Below are 23,308 nucleotides of genomic sequence, written 5' to 3'. Positions count from 1 at the left end.
TGCAGCTCTGGAGAGTGTTAAAAGCAGAGCTGGATGCAAGGGACAGAGCTTTGTAATTTGTGCAATTTGCAATTTTGCATCGTTAGGCTTATGTCCCCTCGTTAGGCTGTGCAGTCTATGTCCCTCATTTCTGCTGTCATTTCTTTTAGTACCAGCAGCACTTCGGTGAATTTCTGAAATAGTCCTTACTAGATATTTGGTTTCTCTTAAAATAAAATTTGCAGAAAACAAAACCATAACATTTAAATGCCCTTCAGTGATCCATCTTCTAAATTACAGTACACATTAATTTTTCACAGACCTTTGTGAAGCAATTTTCTCATATCACACTTCACATGACAAGAGGAAAGGATTTAGCAAAAGCACCGATGTAAGGTTTATCAGCAAAAAATATGCATTCAAAAGAATTCACTCTAAAAATTGCCTCCTGGTTGGTTGGTTGTTCTTTTTTTCCTTTTCTTAAAGATTGCCATGAAATTGCAATTTCTGAAATAAGGGGACTTTCATAATACCTCCAGACAAGTGGGCAGGGCATCAGAGGCCTGACACATACACCGAATGAAGGCAAATGTTGAAAAATCACGTTTCAAACCAGGGGAGGGGAAAATAAAACAAAATAAAAAAACACGCAAAAAGCCTATAGAAAAACCCAAACAAACAAACAAACAGAATTCAACCAAATGGAAACAAGCAAGAAAACTGATCCTAATTGTTAATGGAACGTGGGCAAAATCAGACCATTCAGGCAGATTTAATTGCCTTTCCACAAATGACACTTCAAAGCAAGTAAGCAAATCTCGATGCTGAGGAATTTTAAGGACACCTTAGACAGCCATCTGTCAAGGATAAAGCAAGACCTAGATGAACAGGTCCTGCCTTCAGGCAAGAGGATGGACAAACTGACCTCTCACTATCCTTCCTAACCTCATTTTCTCTGTGAAATTGGAGCAATACGCATATGTAACACCTTAGCAAATCTTTAGACTAGTAACAGGTTGGAACAGAGGATACTAATCAAGCTTGTTCTAAGCCCTATGATACACCAGGTTTTCTTTCCAAATTTCAGAATAAAGCGCTTTTTGTAGCATAATATAGACCTGGATAGGTAGTAGGGGAAGCAAGGTTAATTTTCGAGTCCAACATCCCTGCAGGCATCCCTTTTCTGTTGGAATTACAGTGTCTCCAAGCCAAATGTGGCAATTCACACACATTAAGCTCCAGGGTAAACTGCTAAGCACATACGAGAAAAGGCGACTGCGCCAGGAGCACGTGGTGTGCACACACAGAGCAGCAATTAGGAACCTAAACCTAGACAAAATGGTTCTAAATTCTGGCCTAAACTTATAATTGTTTTCTGCACTGAGAGTTATTTTTTTTTAAATTTCCTGAAGGATCTTTTAGAACCGTATTCCATGAAAACCTGGGAAGTTTTAGGTTGAGCAAACATGAATTTAATTCCAGCAAACTGAAAATGAAAGCAGTGAAATACCTGACTACATCCAGTGCCACAATTTGAGGTATCGGAGCTGTATCCAAGTTACATATGAATGCCCACATTGCCTTGAGTAGTCTAAAAACCTACAGGGGTTTGTTTCAGACATTGAAAAATATAAAAACAAACTTGGGAAAAAGATGCCATGAGGAAATAGTTTACCTTTTCCATTCATTGCACATGCATTTTTACAGAGACAACACACACTAGATGGATAAGAACAATTTTCCATCATTAAGGAAGCCTTAAACAACCCCTGACTGCTAATACCATCATCTCTTAGGCTCCTACTAAATTGCAGTTATTTGTTCAAAACAAAATGATGAGGCCTGTGATACAATACAGCAATTTAAGCAATGAAGAATACAACACCTGTAATTCAATTTCATGGCAACTGCTTTCACAACATGTTTCTATAACACTATTACGATATAGGAAACTTCTCTCAGTGTAGCAATTCTTCTTTTAAGGAAGCCAGGCTCTCAAGAGAGAAGTGAGCTTTAAGTAGACAAATACTGTAAACAATAAGCAATTTGTATGTCCATGCCAGTCCTTTCACGTCTATCTCCAGTTAGTTCCCACTCTTATAGTTCAGTTTATATTTCATATTGAGAGGCTGTTGTCAGAAAAGGTAACAATAAAAGTCACCTGAGATTCCTAACCTTGAGAAAGTTTCCAGGCAGAGGAACATATGGGAGCTTCCCTTCCCATTCATCTTTGCTAGAACAGTCACCAAAAAAAGCTGTAAATCCCAGGCATATGACCTTCCCAAAAAGTCAAGGAGGGAGCAGGGGGAAGATGGAGATATCAATAATGACTAGTCAGTGCAGGATATACAGCAAGCACATTCTCCCAAAAGGAGAATTCTAGTATTAGCTCAAAGCCCCACAGCTGAACTGCATCCAACAGCAAATTTTTCTCATTCTTCATGGAAAATGATGAGACCACTTGCTATCCCAGTGGAAAGTTCTTTAGAGTACAAATTCATACAGATACAAAAATTGAGGTTTGGAAGGAGTAACACTGATGTTCTCCTTCATTCACCATTGAATCATGCCACCATGTTCACTTTATATACTGAAATTAGAAAGAAATCCTACACCCAATTAGGGATTTCCTTCTGGGTTCGATGGTTGGAACAAATACCAAAGCAATAGTTTCAGGAAGTCTTTGCAATGGTATAGACTAACTAGCTCTGATAATGAAAATCCTTCCATCTCTTCTCCCCAGCTTTCTGTTATAAACCTTCTTTCTCTGCACCAGGGCAAGGATTTGGGCAGAGACCTGGATGGAGGAACTGTGCCAGACTGAAATGCCAACAACGGTGAAAGTTCTTCGTGCAGAACAGAACAGAATTCCCCATGAAGAAAAGGCAAACATTTGTTCTGGAATAGATCTGGTGGAAAAGATCAAGGGCACCCACCTCTAGGTTTCATGGAATGTATGTGCAATAGGGACATGTTGCATCTCAATGACTGTAGGTTGGAGAAATGCCTCTCAACTGTATGAAGAAATAAGAAATTTCTTCTTCTATAAGAAGAAATATTCCTACTGATGAAAAGTATATCTGGTCATAAATCACTCCTGGTTAACCAGCTCTGCTTGAACCCCAAATCAGCAGGACAAGAAAGCCACCTCAAGTCCCATTTCTATGCTACTCTCCACCCTCAAAGTAGAAAACCAGTATAACCAGAATGTTTTAGTAGTTCCTGTCTGCATTTAGTATCTGTTCATACTTATATTATAAATAGAAAAGCTACTGCCTTGAGCATGAACTATCCAATTCTGAGATTCTTCATCAACAACTATTACACCTACATTGATATTCCCAATATGAAAGGAAAACAGCTAAAAATATTTGAACTCTATTACTATTAAGAACCCCATTTGAGAATGGCTCTTCAGTTCTCCCTGCTTAATTTTTACATTGCGAGGCATCAAAACAGGCTGATATGCTGAAAATACAAGAAGGTCCCAACCTGTTTGTCCACTTCAGGAAAATCTTGAATGAGATAATAAAAGTTGTTATACCAAGCTCTATAATTAGGGAGCGAACAATTAAGCACCTCTGTAGCTACCCACAAGGAAATAATGATTTCTGGAAGTGTATACACAGAAAATAAGAGTCAACTGAACTAATTTCATCCCCTCTAACCCTTGATTTGGTTGCTTCTGCATGCTGCATCTGGTTGCACATCAAAGGTTCAGTGGGGCTGTTCTTTAAACTCAACAGGAAACCCGCAGCTTTTTTATCTGAAGATATTCAGTCTGTACTCATCAGGGACTTCTTCCTGTAGCCCATTAATTAGCTCTGCATGCTGCCTGCTATTAGAAACATGAAGGCAACTACAAATGAACATGTGCACTGCTTCTAACAAAATGAGACCGACACAACTGGCACCCTTCTACGTTGCAGATGCAAAATACTGAGTAGGACTAAAACTGGGTGTTTTGGGGATGAAAATATGACTTCAAAGAGGTAAGACTTCAGAAGTTCCAACAACACACCTGGTGTTTAAATAATTTTGATAATGAAATGTGCAGGTTGTTACACTATCAGAGCACAGAAAAGGAATGTGATGTTCACCAGGAACTCACAAGGAAACTGGATTCTCTTCTCCATTCTCCTTGAGATGGGGCTTTTACCCACCTACAAGAAAGTCATAGAATCATAGAATGCCCTGGTTTGCAAGGGATCTTAAAGAGCATCTAGTTCCAATGTCCATGCCATAGGTAGGAACACCTTCCATTCGATGAGGCTTCTCAGCTCCATCCAAAGTGATTACTGAGGCTCCTTCTGGAGTCAGTGAAGAAAGACCACCATGTCTAGTATGCATTTCATTATATCCTAAGACAGAAGATAAAAAGATTCAATTGCATCTGGAGATGCCTTTATTTTCAACATCTACAGAGAGAATATTAAAAAAAAGAAAAAGACTAGGCAGCTTTTCTTGGCTAAAACTAAGCCAACTTTGGTTCTACTGCAAACACCTCAGTGAACCTATGCTGGCCATGGACATCTCTGTATCTCAAATCTGCAGGTAGAAGGCACAGATGACACATATCCCTTCATAATTCACAATGACCACGGTCACCTTGGATTGAAATATGGAAAAGGGACAGCCTTCAACAGTGTATGGCATAACAAAGATTTAATTTCAAGTAAGGCTTCATAACAACATATAAAATAACAACAAATGAAATAACAACAAAAAAAATTCTATAACTCCTGATGTTGTTTTTAGCAACCAAGCCTCTCACGTAAGCACAGTGATTTAAAGAAAGTCACCAAGCAGCCCCATCATTTCTGAGCACTATGACAAAAGCATATCAAAAGGCCAGAATAGGACAAGGCATTACTGATCTTGGTTGAGAAAGAAGAGGAAAGCCACAGCCTCAGCAACTGCTACAGCACTACACAAAATACAGCATTTACTGAATATTTCACCATTTCAGGACTCTCAATCATCCAGCTGGTTGTGGTGTTAGTTCTCTGTCAGGCCTGATGCTGATTAAAAAACCCTATGCCAATCCAATTCCCCTCATCACACTCCTATGGCATATTTGTCTTTTACAGGGGACCTTGATGTCAACAGTTAACAGAGTTTATCCCTTCTAGCAGGTGAAGGACCTGACCTGACTGAGATATGAGTTTGGAGTTACCTTCTATTTCCTCACCAGTTTCTTTAGCTGAAAGAGGGTTTGCTGGGAGCAAAAAAATCTTAGGTACCCTAAATTTTGAATGTTTTAAAAGGACCTCTCAGGGTTTCATCTTTCTCTTGTCACATCAGCTTCTCTTTGCCCAGAGAACTTGTGGTTGCCCCATCCCTGGAAGTGTTCAAGGTCAGGCTGGATGGAGCTCTGAGCAACCTGGTCTAGTGAAAGGTGTCCCTGCCCATGGCAGAGGGGTAGTAACAAGATGATATTTAAGATCCCTTCCAACCCAAACCATTCCATGATTCTCTTTAAGGAAAAGTATGAGACAAAACTCCCTTCAAAGGCTACAAGGAGGTGGGCAAAAACCAGCATCTTTCACAATTAATTCAGTAGAAGCAGAAAAATATTTACAACTGTTGCCTTTGCTGAAGAAATCACAGGTAGAATTTTGCTCTCATTGAAAACACAAAGAGATGGGTTAGGTTTCTACTAAACAAGCACAGATTTCAAGCTCATGATGAGCTTATATAGTTACTTTTTGTTCACTTAAAGTATTCCTAATTTATAAATTACAAAAGAGATTACTTGTCACACAAACTCTGATCTTAGTGCTATAACAGTCTTGGCCTAATATTAAAAAGGAGGGGGGGTGTATTTTTTGGGCTTGGGGGTCAGTTAAAGGTAGAAAGCTGGTAGTATGAAGGCAGAGATTGTTGTAGTATGCATTTCACAGCATCTACCTCAGCTGGCCTTTCTTTATAAAGTCAACATTTCTCTAGCTGTAACACATAAAATAGACAAAAAAAGATTTGGAAAGGTTTAGTACATTCATTTTACAGATGGAGAACCAAAGGCCAGGGAAGTTAAAGCACGTGCCAGGGCTCTCCAGTAAGTACATGCTGGAGGTCTATAACAAGAGTAGCCATCTAGGACCTGAGCAGGATACAGGTCACAGGGCTATCTTTCTTCTTCAAGGTAATTTCCCAATTCTCTTTTCTTACATTTTATGAAAACATATTGAAAATTAACTCTTTGAATTCCCATACTGAAAGAAATCTCATGCAACGTATATTTGAGCTTCAGTTCAGGCAGTTTCCTTCCCCCACTGCTGAGGTTCCTCACACAAAGGACTTTATACCTACTGACTTGATAACTTTTACAAATGCTTCATCATTATGAACCAACCATGGCCAGAGAAAACGTGCTACAGTTCAGGCAGGGTCTGTGTTACATATTCAAATTCATTAGCTCTATCAGCCTTCTAAACCTCTTATGTTTGATTAAGTCTCATCTCCCAAAAACTGATTAAATCTAGTCAGCCTCTTTAAATTATTATCCCTCATTGGTCCAACTGCGCTAAATGTTTCTAAATGTGACAGTAATCTAGTTTTAAACAAACCAGCTGCAGAGTCTATAAAATCATCTTTAGCAAGCTGGTAACCGCTGTGATGGATTCACCAGCAGCAGCGAGTGCAACGCGAGTCATGTCTGTGAACCTGCCCCAGCACAGCTGGGCCACGGAAGGCTGGAACTGCTCAGGCTGCCACTGAGAGCAAATGCACCAGTATTTCAACAAATTTTTGCACTGTACACAAAAAAAAAAAAACCAGAAGACAAGGCCTAAAGGCCAAATGTTACAAGGAAGGCAGCACGTCAGAAATACAGAAATTCGTGCAAAGATACTGGGCCTGCAAATCAGGGGCTGCTGACCCAAACATACTGTACGCGTGTCTCAGCTTCAGCTGTTCTACTTGTAGCTGTACACCTCTAAAAATCTCTATTTTTAGATAGTTAACTTCTTTCTTCAAATACTACACAAGATCCGAGCTGCCTTTTTAACACACACACACAAAAAAAAAAAAAAATTCCCTCCATAATCACTCGCCTGGCAGTGGGAGGAAGCCAACACGCCACTTCCTGCAATGCAGTTTAAGGATAAAAGACGGTCAAGTCTGATGTTATCTAAGGACCTTGGACCCCAAATTCATTTTTAGAAACATGATCATTCTTAGGCAGGTGAGTTTGCATCCACTTGCACCGAGTCGTTAGCACAAATGGAAGAGCCCCTGCCTCTGTCTTCCCTACGTGCACGGTCTCTCTCAGGAAACGTTTTGATCATTTTGGCAAATTAATGAGAACCAGATGGATTTTTCTCTTTTTCAGCCATTGCTCTGCAACTTGTACAGGGCCACTCACACTTCTAAGTAGTTCCACAACAAACATCAGGAATATAGAGAGATATTTCAGTGTTGTGTCGAGCTGGGGTGATAAATGTGAGAAAAATCTCCTGAAAAGGAAATGTCTTCCACTGGTCAAATTATGAATGGCTTTGCAGCAAAGAAAACTCCTGATATAAAGCGTTCTTTTGCAAATTTAGCCCCAAGCACCATTTTTCTGGTCTGACCTATTGTAACAGATACATAAACACACATATGGGCAGAGACAAGTTTTTTCTCCAGGGGTTTGTGCCCCTCAGCAACTGGGGAGTCTTTGGGGAAAAAACAATTATTATTAGGTCACAGGAGATTGCTCTGTGCGTTGCTCAGCTGAGCTTTCTGTCTTCCAAAGGTAAACAGCCCTTTCAACCCCAGCAGTAACACGATGCAAGCAATCACCAGTCATGTTGAATTGCCATCAAACCACTGACGTTTAGTAAATTAAAGTCCCTATGCCATCAGCTGTGCTCAGGGCCCGTTTCAACCTGAGGATGTTCCATTACGTTTCTTTCAAAGAACTTCATTTTTTTCAACCTGGGAAATTGCAAGTGATTGGATTCAGCAAGCAAATAATAGAAAACTCATACATGCTGGAGAATAGGAATGAGCAGCCTAGAAAGCATCAAGTGAGGACAAGGATCTGATGACGGTAATAGCAGAGGAAAACTTGATATAGACGTTTGAGGGCAAACTGCTACACTCAGAGCCACTGCATCCAGAACAGCAGTAGACTTCCTTTGTGAAAAGTTTAAATCACCACCTGTGTATCTGTACACCAACTGTAGTCTGGGGGCTACAGCAGCAATAGAAACTTTTTTTTTTTTGCCTTGAAACACAAATTTCTATTGTAAAAGCCTGACTGCACATATCTTCCTCCTGCCCAAGCCTCTTATAGCTATAGGCTCCTCAGCCTGACAAGCTCAAGCTCTGGAGCTCTGGAGTCCTCAAGATTTAAGGATGCAGAAGATGGACCTGCATGGATCTGAAAACCACCTTTTTGGTGGGCCTGTCATACACAGAGACTTTCCGGGTGTGCAGCTGGGACTCACAGCCACGCTCTCCACATCTGCACACTGGGCAGTTCTCTTTCACACTGGAAATGACTGAAAGAAAGCAAATTCGCTTATGGAACATTCTAATGAGCATGTTCATAAGGTATTTTCTCATAAAATTGAGTCTTCCTCTTCCTGTCCTCTTTGGCACACCCAACAAACATCAACAGAAGCAACAGAAATTCTCAGTGGGTTGGTGGATTCACAAACCACAGACTTCACTGTGAGGTTACAAGTTTCAGTCAAACCAAGGACAAGCCAACTGCATCCTCAGCAACATCTCCTGCTGTCACAGGCACTTATGGTGGTGTCTCACAACAGGTCTACACCCGGTAAGTGTGAAGCCCTAGGCTTGGATTTCTTGTTATAGATGTGCTGCTTTATTATTAGGCTATAATTTGTTTATTCTCCTTTTCTAAACTGAAACTCAAAAGGGACTGTCAAGACAGAAAATCCAATCTAAACGGGCTCCCTAAATACACCCATCCTGGGGCAGGTCCAGTGGTTATTTGCGGATGGCAGCTGGCACCTGTGGCCTTCGGTGCGGCACTTTCGGACAGTGATGGAAGAGGACAGCTGGCTGGGCTGGCACGAGGTGCCACATTTGATTGATCGAGTGATCCAAGTGTCACAGGCTGGTAGCCTGTCATTAACGCTCTGCGCTTCCTCCGAGCGGGAGGCACGCACCGTGCGGCAAAGCCGGGGCTGCTCCAAGAGCCTGTGTGCCACTGTGCTTCCCAAACACACCCAGCTTCATTAAAGTTATTCTTTACATACATAAATATACATATTTTTTTACAGACAAGGGGTATAGGGCACCGCAGCACACAGGTACCGAAAAGTCACTCCCTTTTATGTGAAAAATTCAGCCATTTTTATGGATAAACGAGTCGTAAAACATTTTGTTCAGGCTATTTAATTCATCAACTAGCTGGACAGAAAATATGCTAGGATGTTAATTTAACAGAATTATTCCCCTCTCAATAAGGTAAATGTTAGATGAAGATCATTAGGCAGGCTGGCAGCCCTGTCATCTTCCTTCTGCCAGATAAACCCACCAAGCGAAGTACCTGCTAAAGAGGCTCTGGCACCGTGAAGGGTTATAATCTTCCCTGAGTGGACCCTCCTGCTGCCACATTTCCCATATTTTTGAAGCTGGTTTAGGATTGTTCTTTTAGCCCACAGTTTCATTTGTCTTTTAGAATACCAAAGCTATGATTTCAAAAGTCAAACATCCACATGAAAATCCATCAATATATTCATAGGAAAAACAAAGCCTTCTGCCTAAATGCTGTTCTGTGTGTCACATCACAGCCAGGTATCCTATTCCTGATGTGCTATCGAGTTTATTTGACCATCAAATAAAATAACTTTCACAAATTGGGTTAGTGTTTTTCCCCACGGGAAGTGCTATTATTTATAAGTAGATCTTGACCTTAAAAATGAACTCCATCCTGCCTTAGATAGTCTAAAAATGGGCCAGAGTTTCTGGCAGTTCTGTGATTGAAGGCTGCATTTCCTTTTGGAAAAATAAATAAATAAATAAAGCAATTTCACTATTGGTTCAGATCTTTAAACTGAAAAATCTTTATGATAAAAATATTTAAGTTTTTTTCCACTCTTGACTCACTGCAATGCCACAAGGCAAACAAAAGCCTAAACAGAGGAGAGCAAATACTCCAAACTGCAACAAGGAAAGTGCAAGAGGACCCTTGCATGGAGCACCCAAAAATGATTTAGCCTGCTCCTGGCTGCAGAAAAATATAGACACAGCTTTAATAAGAAAACAACCTGAATTTTGAGGGGGTTTCACAGAAACTATAAAACCATTCAGAACTGTTAATGAACCTATGATAACACAAGAGTGCACTATTTTTGCCTGTCCTAGCAGCAGAACATGATAGTTGTTGAAAAGCACACGAGGCTTCCAGGCTGGAAACATTGTAATTCAACTGAATTGGATCTCATTTCTTATGTCTCAGTCCCTTATTTCCAGATGCTTCCCTTTGTCTTCACTTTCTACAGTTCGGTAAATTCTTGTAGCAGGGATTATAGTTTCCTGGGCATTCGTACAGCACCAGCACAGCAGAGCCTCCAGCACCAACACACACCCAGTCAGTGTGTCAGAAGGGGGTGAAAGATTAAAGGATAAGCTAAATTTACTGCCTTTTCCTATCATTTTTTCCCATTCAAATCTCTGTAGGGTCTCAAGTCACTCTCATGGCCGTCAGATTCATTCCTAAGTGCACATAAAACAATATAACTAACATCTGGGTTGTTATTCATCTATGTTCTTCCCCAACATTAGGAATTCTTCTATCTAATGTGGCAAAGCTGAAGCCAATAAAGCTCCCTTGTGTTTACTTATCTTCATGAAAAAGCTATTGAAGCATCTCAAAACTCTCACCCCTCTGGGTCCTGAACAGGCTGACACACATCTCTCTCGTTTCTATTCCGTTTTTGTTCAATTGGAGCTGCATTACGTGGTTATTGTTTCACTTCTGAGCCCAGGACTGTTCAAAGCCTCCCTCTTCCATGTGGATAGTGCTTTTGTAGGATAGATAATAAAATTTATTCAGCAGCTCTTAAAAGTCTCCTCACATAGAAAGGCGTGTGGGGAAAACAGCCTTTCAAAGCTTTGAAGCTATATACCAAAACATCTGTTCAGGTTTCAAGGAGTTTACAGCCCAGTTCCCAGAACTCCTATCAGTAGGTTGAAGAATCCTTCAGAGCTCCAGTACAGCTTTTTTCAAACATCTTCCTGCGATCAAACATAGAGGTTTGAGCTTAAATACAAAATGTAATACTTCTTCCCCTCTCCATGTTTTCAGGGCTCTTTATCTAATTCCTCCAGTAGTTTTCTCCCATAAAACCTTTTATGACTTCTCACCAAGAAAGGTTTGGATTTCTTCGTTTTTGAAGTTTCCAATTGAAAAGATGAGGTCCAACTTGCACGTCAGACAACGTATCACACAGCAGCATTTAAACAGACAGATTGATCAACATAATCATCCTAATATTTACCAGTTGTCGTAAAGATGAAAACTTTATAAGACACAGAAGAACATACAATATGTACAAATCTACCAATTTTGAGAAGCTAGATCTGACGAGCCAAATAAATCAATTGACATAAACCATAGAACTAAAACAACTATTGTTTGACCTGGGACAAAGAGAACAGGACACAAACACCATACTCTTCCAAAATAATCCTAACTTGTGGCCCAAGGGCTTCCTGTGTCAGCAGAGGTTATCTCTGCATATGAGAACCACAAATGCTTTTTCTTGCATCCAGGACGTGAACTCAGAGAAACTTTCAGCTATCAGAGTATCCTGCATGGAGACTTCTAGAACCAGGTTCTGTGTGAAGAATAATCTCCTTCTGTATATGTTTAAGTCACTTGAAGTTTCTATATGATGCTTTCTGATTCTCCTACTATAAAGGAAAATAAACAGTATCCCCTATTAGTTTTTTCCATCTCATGATTAGCAGACCTGCACTGTTATCCCCTTAGTCTGTCACCTCTTTTCCAGCTGTTTTTCCATGTCTTAAATTGTTCACTCATTTCATCATTTTCTTTAAATTTAAAGCTATTATCACCTGCCTCGCAAAGAATGGTTTGAAATTTGACTTCTCATTGACCAGGAAATATGGAGCTATGGCACACCTGCAGGACATCTTCCTTCTTTAAAGTGATATATTCTTGAATAGAGGTGATAAAGAGACAGCACAGATTGTTTTGGATCACACCAAAATACCAAAACCCCTTTTCACAAGGAACATGTCTGCCACAAGGACTACAATGACACCACCATATCCTGCAGTATTTTCCACAAGTTATCTGTGCTACATGACAAATACTTTCCCAATTCGCTCCTCTTTGACTTTTTCCTTAAGGAATCTCTAGGATGAAAAAAAAAAAAACACCCATAGCTCTCATATTGCTCAGTTATCAGCAGCCACAGCTTCAACGAAACAAAAAACATTCTTTACAAAGACCTCAAAACAGAAGCTTAAAAGATTCTCAGTTTAGCCATCCCTTAAAGTTTTCTCTGCCTTTTTCTCTTCAGAGTATTAGCAATCACTGAGAAGAATTTCTCATGTGGGTAATTTGATTTTTATCTCTGGAGTGGGTGGAAAGGACTAAGAGGATGATCGTTCCTGGCCTGCCCAAAGAAGGGTTGGGAAGGGTTTAACTTCTGTTTCTGGGTACACCAGATAAGGAAACTCTCAGGGGGCAAAAGCCTATTTACACAGAAAGACAGTACTGGCATAAAAACAAGGGGTTGCAAACTAGCTGTGAGTAAATACCTGCTGGACATCAGACAATGAGGGTCTATACCAGTCTTCCAGTGGAAGTAGTGGGGGCCAAAAGTGTTTGTACCTCTAAAATAGAGTTTGATCAGTTAATGAAAGGGCTCGTGATATGATCGCTTATAATGGCAGGAAAATGCACCTAATGACCCAGGAGGTCCCTTCCCAGACATATATTCTCCTGGTGAGGGGTCAGCCAGCACGAGTACAAAGAACAGGTAATAGAAGATTCTGTGTAAAATTCCGATGAATTTTCTGAGTTTTGCCCAGGACTGCAGGAAAGCTGGATTTTAAGTCCAGGTACACAAGTGAGGGTACTACAGTTTCATATAAAACCCTACCAAGACACTCTTCTCTACACCACTTGAAAACAATCAACTCAGTGCAGCTGAAAAGCACATCAGTATTAAAAAAAAAGAAAAAAAAAACCAAACACATCAGAAATTAGATTCCTATTGAAGTGGGAGAGACAGTAGCCTTCAGCATTAATCTTCAATAAATACAATTTTGCCCCTTTAAGCTTCTACTAACTCTCCTGGCTCCAGGTGCTCAGCAGCCAATCAGGACACTTTGTTACTGAGTTGCCCTTGAGGAAAATTTAAAATTCTTCAGAAAAAACCCAAGATCAGTTGTTTGGAATGGTATCAAGCAAACAGTATGTGGAGCACACACCCAGCAATGCCCCCAGTCTCCTGCACAGGCAGGAGCAGTTGCCATAGGCACTTCTGGCCATCATGAGCAAACATCAGCTACATCAACTCATCAACATCCCCTTTTACAGCCAGGGGATGCTCTGCTTTTGTATTTTCCATACATCACATATAGAACCCCCTCTATTTAGCTTTAATGCAAATACAGCATCTTTTTCACAAAACCTAGATTTCTCTCACAGTGTGGAACTACATTTTTTAAAGGACTGCATAAACTATCCTAGATCCCCTGCTTGTGAAAGGGTTTGGAATATTACACCAGCAGCAGCATGGTATCTTGCACTGGATATCAGAGATTTTTAAGACCAGAACAAACCATTAGCTGATTTAATCTGATCAGTCACACAAGCCAGTTTCCCACAGTCCCCTCAGTATTAAGCTCATACCTTCAGTCCAGCCAGAAGTCTCAAAGTCATTCTGTCATGATCTGAGAACCTCAACAGTAGTTTGGTCTTCCACTATCCAGCAGAGCCTCTATCTTTCAATTTTAATTTGCCTGGCCTTAATTTGGAGCTGTGGAAATTCATATGCCTTTTCCCACTAAATTAAAGGCCTGTTATCTGTCACAGCGATATGCAGAATGGAGCAAGGCCCAGTTCTGCAATTCAGTCTGACAAAGAGAGATAACTTTTCCTTGTCCAACTGGAGCAGCTTCCAAGGCTAGTGAAAAATCATCATGCTTCTAATTCAGCTACACTGATTTATACTGAGGAAATATGACCTCCATAGCCTCAGCAGCAGTTTACAATAAGGTGCTAAGGAAAATGCCATTTCCAAGAATATTTATTAATAAAATGTAAATTATAACAAAGCTGATGTCTAGCACTTATCTCACATTCCTTTCTCCCACTTATCCAGACTATGCTCACACTAATGAAACAAATGTTCATTCTCCTATTTATGCACTCTGTTCAAACTTTTTGTACTCCCCTACACCTCTAGTCAGCTGTGTCTGAATGATGGCAACAAGATAAAGATAACACAATTATAAAAATAAATCAAAACAGTACAGAAATGCTCCTTCGGGTTTTTTTTTAGTCTACAAAATGACAGTCTATTCCCTTTGCTTCATCGCCAGTCATCACAGTTGATAAACCGTGCTCTCTCATAAGCAAAGTGATTTTTCTCAGTAGAGAAAGCAGACTATTTCTGCTTTAAAGAGAAAACATTTACACAATCCTCATGGCTCCTAGGATTCCTCAAACCACAAGCTTCCTATTTAGAAATCTCCTCCCACTTACACACCCCAACAGGCTGTGTCGGTGGAATGGTTTAAAATACAGATTAGTCCCTTCTCTATACAGTTCTTCCCTACCCTTTGCACTCTTCTAAGAGACTGAAGAAATCAGGATGGCTATTTAAATTACACAGCACACAACACACTCCCTAGATATTTGTTTTTAACAAGCTTTCCATCAGATGCCATAAGTACTGGAGAAAAGTTGAGAATTTTAGCCTTAAGAGGTGATAGAGACTTCCTGCAAAGGTGTGAGGTTTAACTCTCTGAGGGTGCATCCCATGAGGAAAACGGAGAGCACAGATAAGTCTCTGTTTCATCACTTTAGAGAAAATTAGAACCCTAATACAACTTTGAAATCAAACAGTGGTCTGAGGAAAGCCGTCCTTACATCAGGACACCAGAAACATTGGGACAATTCAGCACATAGACTCTGGCCAGCACCTTCTGAACAGTGAGGTCCATTTTCACTGCTGTAAGAATATTTAACCCTCGAGCAGCTGAAGCCGGTGTTTGCAACAACAATTAAAATACAATTAATTACGAAGGAACTCCTAATAACTGTGGGCTTTACAGACCATACAGCAGCACCTCAGGCCAGATGCCTGAGCAGTCAGAGCTGAGTGTGATATTTCTCTCAGTGACTGTGGGATAAGGATGCACAAATGCGGCAGTGCAGCAAACATCAGTGTATTAAAACTGCCTGCTGCAACAGAAATGAACAATTGCAAAGAGCCTTTGTCAAGCCATGTGGAGCACTTTCTAACACTCTAACTGCGTCAGAGGAGCTGACCTGCTTGCATTCCAGCAGGAGTTTTGAGCTGACTTCAAGTCACACACAGGAGTTAAGAGAATGAAGAACTGCACTGGAGTTGTTTTACAAAAGCTGCCAACAGCGAGGTCCGTTTTTGTTAATGTAATCATTATATGAAAAAGATGTCAAATGCTAGCTTTTATGCCAGCTGAAACTTCCTCTTGGGAAAAATGCTCTTTGAAAGTTGCAATCACTCTGGCTGTGTTCAAACCAAGCATTTAGACCAGAAGAATCATTTTAGTTTCTTTTTTTTTCCCCCTTCACACAAAGCCCAACCATTTCCTTGCTATAATATGAGGGTTCCACCTCTCCATTTGCCAGCAGATGTCCAGCCCACCTAGTCCCCACTGTTCTCACCAGTCACCCAACCAGTACTTCAACTTCCATACAAACCCATTCTTGAATTACCTTCCCTCCCAAACTCCCAGCAAGGATTTCCTGCCCAATATCCAGTTCCCACCTCAGTTCCCTCTATATTCTAAAATCCCCTCCCTCTACAGCCTCAATTCTCCCTCCTGCTCCCAGTAAGGTTCCTGCCTCACAAATTACTCTCCTAGACCAATCTCACACAGAAAGCCTTTAAATCCAAACTCACCTAAAGCATTTTGATAATAGAAAAGCATTTAGGTGTGGATTATTTTATACCCAAGTGAAATGCACAGGGAGATATGGTCAGACTACCCCAAGCATAACTTATCTTTAAGCCAGTGTGACAATCAGAAGCAACAGCACAATCAGAATCCCCCGTGGCTCCTCCATTAATGTGACACTTTGCCTACAGTGACTTCAGCAGCCATGGAAAATTGCATTGAGGTTTGTATGGTATTTCATATAAACTGTGGGAGCAATACTGAAGGTCAGAGCAAGAGCACTGCATCTGCCTGAAGTTTTACCTGTAGCAGCCGAAGCAGCCAAGAAGTTTGTCCAGAAAAGTTTGAAGAAAGCTGCAAGGGATGGAAGAGATCTCCGGAGGTACTGGAGCAGACTTTAAGCAAGGTGAGGTGTGTATGGCAATAAACCTACAGCTCAAATATCGCTCACAGGCATAAGCACTCAGCTCCTCTTTCCTCTCCATTAAATCACATTTCCCTCCCACAGATGAGAGCTGTCGGGAGAGCTCTGCGCCAGCCAGAGGAACAGACTGAGATGAGCAGGGAAAGATTAATTGAAAACTGAGAAAGAGGAGGATGCTCAAGATAGCAAAGCAGCAGCTCTGCAGGGCAAACAGCGAAGAGAAACTGTTTTCAAAAAGGAGATTTAGAGAATTGGGTGGCAAATGTCTAGAGTCACCAGGGCTTGGGACAGCAGATTTCCTAATGAAGGAAGCAATAAGACAACTCATTTTTTACCTATACTAGCCTTGCTTCTGGGGTGACTAGTTCCCTTCCCCTGAAGTCTCTGGCTTCCTCAACCCTGAAAACTACAGTGTTCTCTGGGCTTCATTTCTCATCCATAAATTAGGGTAATGATGCCATGTCTAACTCCTGGGTTCTTCATGCAAGCAATACTTTCACCATTGTGACAAACTATGCAAATATCATTCACATTAGCACAGAGGATACCAAGACAGTCACAACAACAGGCAGTTCTGGTTTTAGTATCTTCCAGAAGAAATTAAGTAATTTGATACTGAGAATCAAGCACTCCTTTCTTTTTCTTCTTATTCAGAATAAGATAGTCAAATGACTTCAAATCTGTGCCAACAGAAGAGTTCTCATAGGTTAGGGGGAAAAAAAAGTAAATATCCTTAACTGACCAAATTTTCATCCTAAATTCTCAACTATCTTATTTTTCAGCGCAGGTGATGAGACACATCAGCTGTGTCAGGTCATGTACCGGGAGATGGGTGTCAGTGCCAGTCACAGTGAGCCAACCACAGACCTACAGGGACTCCTCTTTGTGGCAGTCAGAAGCTCCCAGGGAGGTTATTCAGTCAGAACCTCCTACACCTCCTGCCACCAGCCCATATTCTGCCTCCTCTCAGTCCCCAAAGGCATTTGCTGGTGCCAGCCCAGACAGAACCAGACCTGCTCCTGTTTGCTCTGCCCTGAGAGGTGGAACTGCAAGTCATTGCCACTCCCTGCACAGTGGCCAGCACCGTTGTACCCAGATGAGGCACTGCAGCAGCAGAACCGTGGCTTGCACCTGAATTGGCATCTTCAGTTGCTAACCCCAGTCTTACCTGTCTTTCATGAACTTTATGATTTGTTCTCCTCTCGGTTTTGCTGAGTTTGGTTTCACATATTGATAGATGTTCATAAAATACTGTGTTAATATCAATTACTTCAGAAACTGCAGAGGCATGTGAACTAAAAGATATAAGGAAAAAGGCCTAGAGCAAATGCCTATTGAGTCTGGAATCAGTTTTGTCAGCAACTGGTATCTTAACTAGTGATATTCAATTCAAACCAGTCTCAACTGAAAGGAGAGAGATGCTCTCTAACTACAAATGACACTAGAAACTACACCAGCAACAGCATTACAAAGTCTCCCATCCTGCCAGTGTTCTAAAAGTGTTCTTGTCCCACACAAATTCTGATTTTGCTATATGGGGTTGCATGTAAAAGGGAGAGCTGGTGACAGATTGAGAGTACTGGAAATAGAAGTCACCTAGTTTCCTAGTACTTCTGTTACATAGTTTCTTCCTTTAAGAAAAACAAAAACAAACAAACAAAAACACAAAAAAGAAGGAAAAAGAGAAAAATGGGGAAAAAAAAGGGAAAAAAAGAACAAAAAAGAAAAAAAGACTTGTTCATGAATACCATAGGTCTAAGAAACAGGAATATGCAATGCCCATTGCCTCTCTGCTTTAAAACTGTTCATCCAGTTTAACCCAGAAGGGTCTTCACACACCATTTGAAACAACTCATATGAGTCTTTACAGTAGATAATTCTTGTCTTTTAAAGAGGGAAGTAAATTAAACTCTGAACCCTAATCATGTTATTAGCCCTGCCTGACACCATAAATCACTGATGTAGCGTTTTGTTCGTGCCCATAAATTACTGACACTGTCCGTGTCCTCCTGCAGATTCCTTCTCCTTAAGAGCATATTAATACATTTGCACCCCCTCTCCTTTCTAAACACACTGGATCACATGGCCAGCTTTCCTAGTGCTCTAGGCACTGACTTCAGGTTTCATAATCAATTATATCATTTTGCTTCGCAGCAGTAATTTGATTACTGCTTTTGGGTGTGACAGGCATTTGTGACCATTTCTGCCCATCTTCACCTGAAATTGCTAATCTTCCTTCCTTCCCTCCTCCCTGCAAAACCTGTGCAAAATTGATAAAATAACATCAATAAATCAAGGCACTTGCATTTTCCCTGAAGTGACTGTATTTCAGATTTCTTCTCTGAAACACAAACAAGGACATAGTTCATCTAGCTCAACAGCATGACCAAAAGCAGTATAAAATGATGATGATGTTTTGTGGCAGTTATTGCCAGTTTTGTTAATATGACTGACTGCTTTTCCTGTGCAAGCTGTCTCTTCTAGATTACCTTATCTTTGAAATAATCACCACTACCACCTAACATTTAGTAATAATTTACTCCACAGCAATTGGTATGACAGAGCCCACATCGGCAGAAACAAAACTGCAACATTCATGGAAAAAAAAAATAATTCACATTTGTTTCTGTCAAGTTCAGAATCCCTGTTGACCAACCTGTACACTGCACTGTTGAAATATGGTACATTTAGAACTGTTCATATGCAGCATCGAAGGAATGAAGTTCAAAGAAAAGCTGCCACCTTCTTCCCACTAATTTCAGAAGTTTTAATGAGAGTGAGAAAAGGAGGGAAGAAATCTGTGTATTAATGGGCTGCAGAAAGATGCATGCCTATCCCTGAATCTGGCTGATTTCATCAACCACGCTACGCTGTTTCTTAAGGACACTTAAATCCACTTACATTTCCACAAACATCTGGAGAGGCTCTAAGTGGGATGTGGCCCGATAGCATCTACTGGGTTTTCTTTCAGGGCAATCGGGTTTTTTTCAAGGTTAAGCCACTGATTACTTTCTTCCTCAAGCCCCCATTAATACAAAGCCTTCCAAAGGCAGGCTGGGGATCACACACACATTCTCTTAGCAGGGTCGAGTAAAACAGATCTTTTATTTTTTCCCCTAACCCATAATTTTTGGGGACAATAAAATACTGCATGTGTGATACACAGATTTAGACCATGGAAGCCTAGAGTAAGTGGTTTAATTCAAAAGTAATATTTTCATTAAGTACACAATTCAATATTTTTTCTCCTAACTGCTTTTTTAAAGATATTTAAAAGTAAGTTGTGACCCCAGATTCCATAAAATATTCTGTTTTCCCTTGAACTATCTCACAGCAATCTAATATTTTCTGTTGGAAAACCACAGAGACGTAAAAATTTTCATTAAACTTTTATCTGGAAATATGATGCAATGTGTTAATTTACAACTGCATAACAGAAAGTCCATACCTGAGCCAAAAGTAAATGGAGCAGAATGAAAGAATTTTCAAGTTTAAGTCAACTGTTGAATTAGGGCAAAAACAATTGTCCAAACAGTCATATTTAACCTGTGGGAATTATTTGTCCCATGAGAGAAAAACATGTCAAGAGCTTGTTTGGTAGAAGGAACCATTACCATGAGAAACCCCCATAAGTCAGATGCATTTTTTTATGCAGAGGAGTTGTTAATCTTCTCCAGGAGTTAAAGCCCAAATGCTCACATAGGCACTTTGAAAAGGGTAAAGCAGCAGAACATAACTGAACAAAAAAATGTCTTTGAAAAGAGCAATACCTGAAATGAAGAATTCCTTCTAGTCCATTTTATTAATTCTTTCTCCTTGACATTCATATTTCTGTCATAAATTATCTGCAATTTTCTTTTCCCACAAAATGAAACCTTTGCTACTAGAAAAGTATAGTTTTCATATTCATATTCACTGTGAATTACTGAAACATCCATGTAACTTTTTTTTCTTGCAGGTTATTTTCACAGAAATTCCCTTTAACCAAGTTAGAAACAAGTTCTTTTATGATGCCACAACAGCAATTTGTTTTGCTCTTGTAGGTTCCATTTACTGAGCTAATAAAGACATTCATAAATTAAACACTAAAAGTGACTTTAAATTTAAAACTAACATTCTGACTTCAAGCTACATGTATGAAGCTAACATGTTGCTTCTGCTGATATTCATGGCTGAAAAGAAATAGCAGACCTGACCTATGTCACAAAGCTGCTTTGAGGAAGTTTAGCAGAAGAGTCACTTCACATTTTGCTGCTTTCAAATAACATCTCTTTGTTCACGGTCTTTTTCACACTGAAAAGATTTTACCATTTGTCTTAAGGCCGTGTAAGGAATTTAAAAAAAATAAAAAAAATAATATCTCAGAGAGTGGTTGAATAAATACTATTGTAAAAAAATCTATATCCACACATCCCTGTTTGCCAGCGTTACAGTTTGTGGAACAGAGAACAATTCAGTATTTCAAAGGAAGCCAATAACCATCACAAGAGCACCCATGGGTGACATTACTTAATCTGCAGTTTCATCTTCCAGAGGAAAAGGGAAACTACAAGGAAAAACTATTTTCATAAAACAAGGGACTTAACAGCCAAGGAGAAAAAATGTTTTGGGTAAGTGTGAAAATTCAGGAAGTTCTGTCTTACAACCCTGATCATCCCCTTCCTCCCCTCAAAGCTGAGGAATACTTGAAAAGCAATGGAAGCTTGAGACTTTGGAAGATGCAGATCTTGGGGAACAGGATATCAAAAGGGGTCAGTGCAAAGAAGGAACTTCGTTTCTGCATCAGGCTCCCTGCGGCTCTACCTAAGCAGCAGCAATAACACAATTACATCTTCTGGAGCGTGTGCCCCACAACACACCTGACTGGAGTGCCTCCATCCCTGCAAGGAATGTTAGAGCAGTTTGTTACTTCTCATCCTCCTTTTAAAGCTTTGAGCAGTGAGCAGTAACAGGCTGCTGAAGAGAGCTACCAACACCAAGAGGGAGAGAGTATCTGCTACAGCTGATACGCGGCGCACAAAGACAGCGTGCAAGGGATTTCCAGGGGAGGAGAAGCAGAAGGAATTGCAGGCACTTCATCCTACAAGCATCAACAAATCCCACAGACAGACTGCAATTACGTGAAATTGTTTTGCAAAGGGAAATACGAGAGGAACAGAAGTTACCTGCGATTTTAGAGTTCTCACTGAAATGCGACCTACATTTTTGGGAGACCAAGGAGAAGGGACATTATTTATGTCAATTTGGAGGACACAGAAATCAAGAAGGGAAGGGAGGAGGATTCTCTTCTGCCACTTTTAAGACCAGACAAGTGGCTTAGCTAAATAAAGGTCTTCACAAGTATACAGATAATAATTTAAAACTTTATAAGCAAAATATGCATTCCACTGGCAAAGCTGCAAAACTTGTCTGGAGATTACACACGATGCTCTAACCACACTGGCTCCTCAAAGTTGACCCATAAAAGCAAAAGCAATGACTGAGAGATGCAATAAAAGTTTCTGACGTGCTTTTTGGGGAACAAGCCACTGATTTGTATTTGGAAGCCATTCCAAACTGTGCAGAGAATCCTGTAGAATAAACAGCCTTTTGCTCAGCTGCCAACATACCAGTTCGAAAGCTCGACGAGGTGACTTCAGACAGAAACAAAAAGCCTCTGTGTTTCTACCTACTACAGCTTGCACTAAATTCCCCTCTTCTGACACAGAGGATCTCGGTGCCAGGGAGCAACAATGAATTCACAAGGGCAAAGGCTCACATCTGCTGCTTCGCTTTGAAATCCTTCCTCGCTTTTACAAACTTAACTGAAAAGGAAGCCGGAGCCCAGTGCCACGTGGAGGACCCCACTGACAGCACTGTGGCCACACAGCACAAGCCTGGAGACCTGTATCTCTGGACAGCTCTAGGTTTTGAAGCATTGTTTCCCATATGTGGTTACATCGCTGATTCACGACCTGAGTTGCCAGGAATCTCTCTTGTTGGTTGGTGCACAGCTGGTGGGATAAGAAGGTTCAGGGTGCCTCCAAATGTTAATCAGGAAAATAGGAAGAAGTAACGGTCTAATAAAGCTATCACGATCCCAGCTATGGGGGCAAAAACTGGAATACATTTATTGAACACACAAACCGCTATTTAAGGGTCTGGGGAGCTTAACATGCTAATAAGGAGGCAGGGTTATGTCAAATAGGGGATTCCACAATCTATTAGCATTTCCAGTAACAGGGGTGACATAAGGGGAAAAATGGATTTACATTTCTCGGATACAGTATTTACATTTTGGGGGAAAAGGTTTGATATTTCCAGTAAGCAGGATTATATTGGGGAAGTGTGATCAGCTTTACCTGAAAGAAGGATTTACACAGGGAGGGAGAAAACAATGGGATATATGATAGCATCATGCAAAGTCTCTCTACATCCTGCTGGGGGAGATCAGGACAATGGATCTTGTCTGGTCCTTTAGATGGTGTTTTTTTCCCCAGCCCCTGTGGCCCAAGGTTTCCTGTTTAATCCTAGCAGTTCCTTTTCTGTTGGTATCCGAATCTCAGACTGCAAAAATGGGTCCTTCCACAATCCACAAACACAGAACCATATGAACCCTAGAATGGTCTGGGTTAGTAGGGACCATAAAGATCATCTGGTTACAAACCACCTGCCATGGGCAGAGAATCCTTTCACTAGACCAGGCTGCTCAGAGCTCCATCCAGCTTGGCCTTGAACACTCTGGCATTGGACAACATGCTGATTTTCTTATTGGAAAGGAGATTAAAGACAAAACTGTTGCCTGTGTAAGTCTGTCCA

At 40.6% G+C, this 23,308-nt stretch overlaps 1 protein-coding gene across 3 annotated transcripts in view; it reads right to left on the bottom strand.

Moving 5' to 3' along the window:
- The window catches only part of SGCD (sarcoglycan delta), a 318,158-nt gene that overhangs the window by 243,757 nt on the left and 51,093 nt on the right, over positions 1–23,308 (bottom strand). The window lies entirely within an intron of this gene.

Source organism: Pipra filicauda, unplaced genomic scaffold, assembly GCF_003945595.2.
Source record: "Pipra filicauda isolate LSUMZ 115617 unplaced genomic scaffold, ASM394559v2 scaffold3_size10097308_pilon, whole genome shotgun sequence".
NCBI classification, from domain to species: domain Eukaryota; kingdom Metazoa; phylum Chordata; class Aves; order Passeriformes; family Pipridae; genus Pipra; species Pipra filicauda.
The sequence above is the reverse complement of the archived record's forward strand: the minus strand, read 5'-3'. Positions and strand labels throughout refer to the sequence as shown.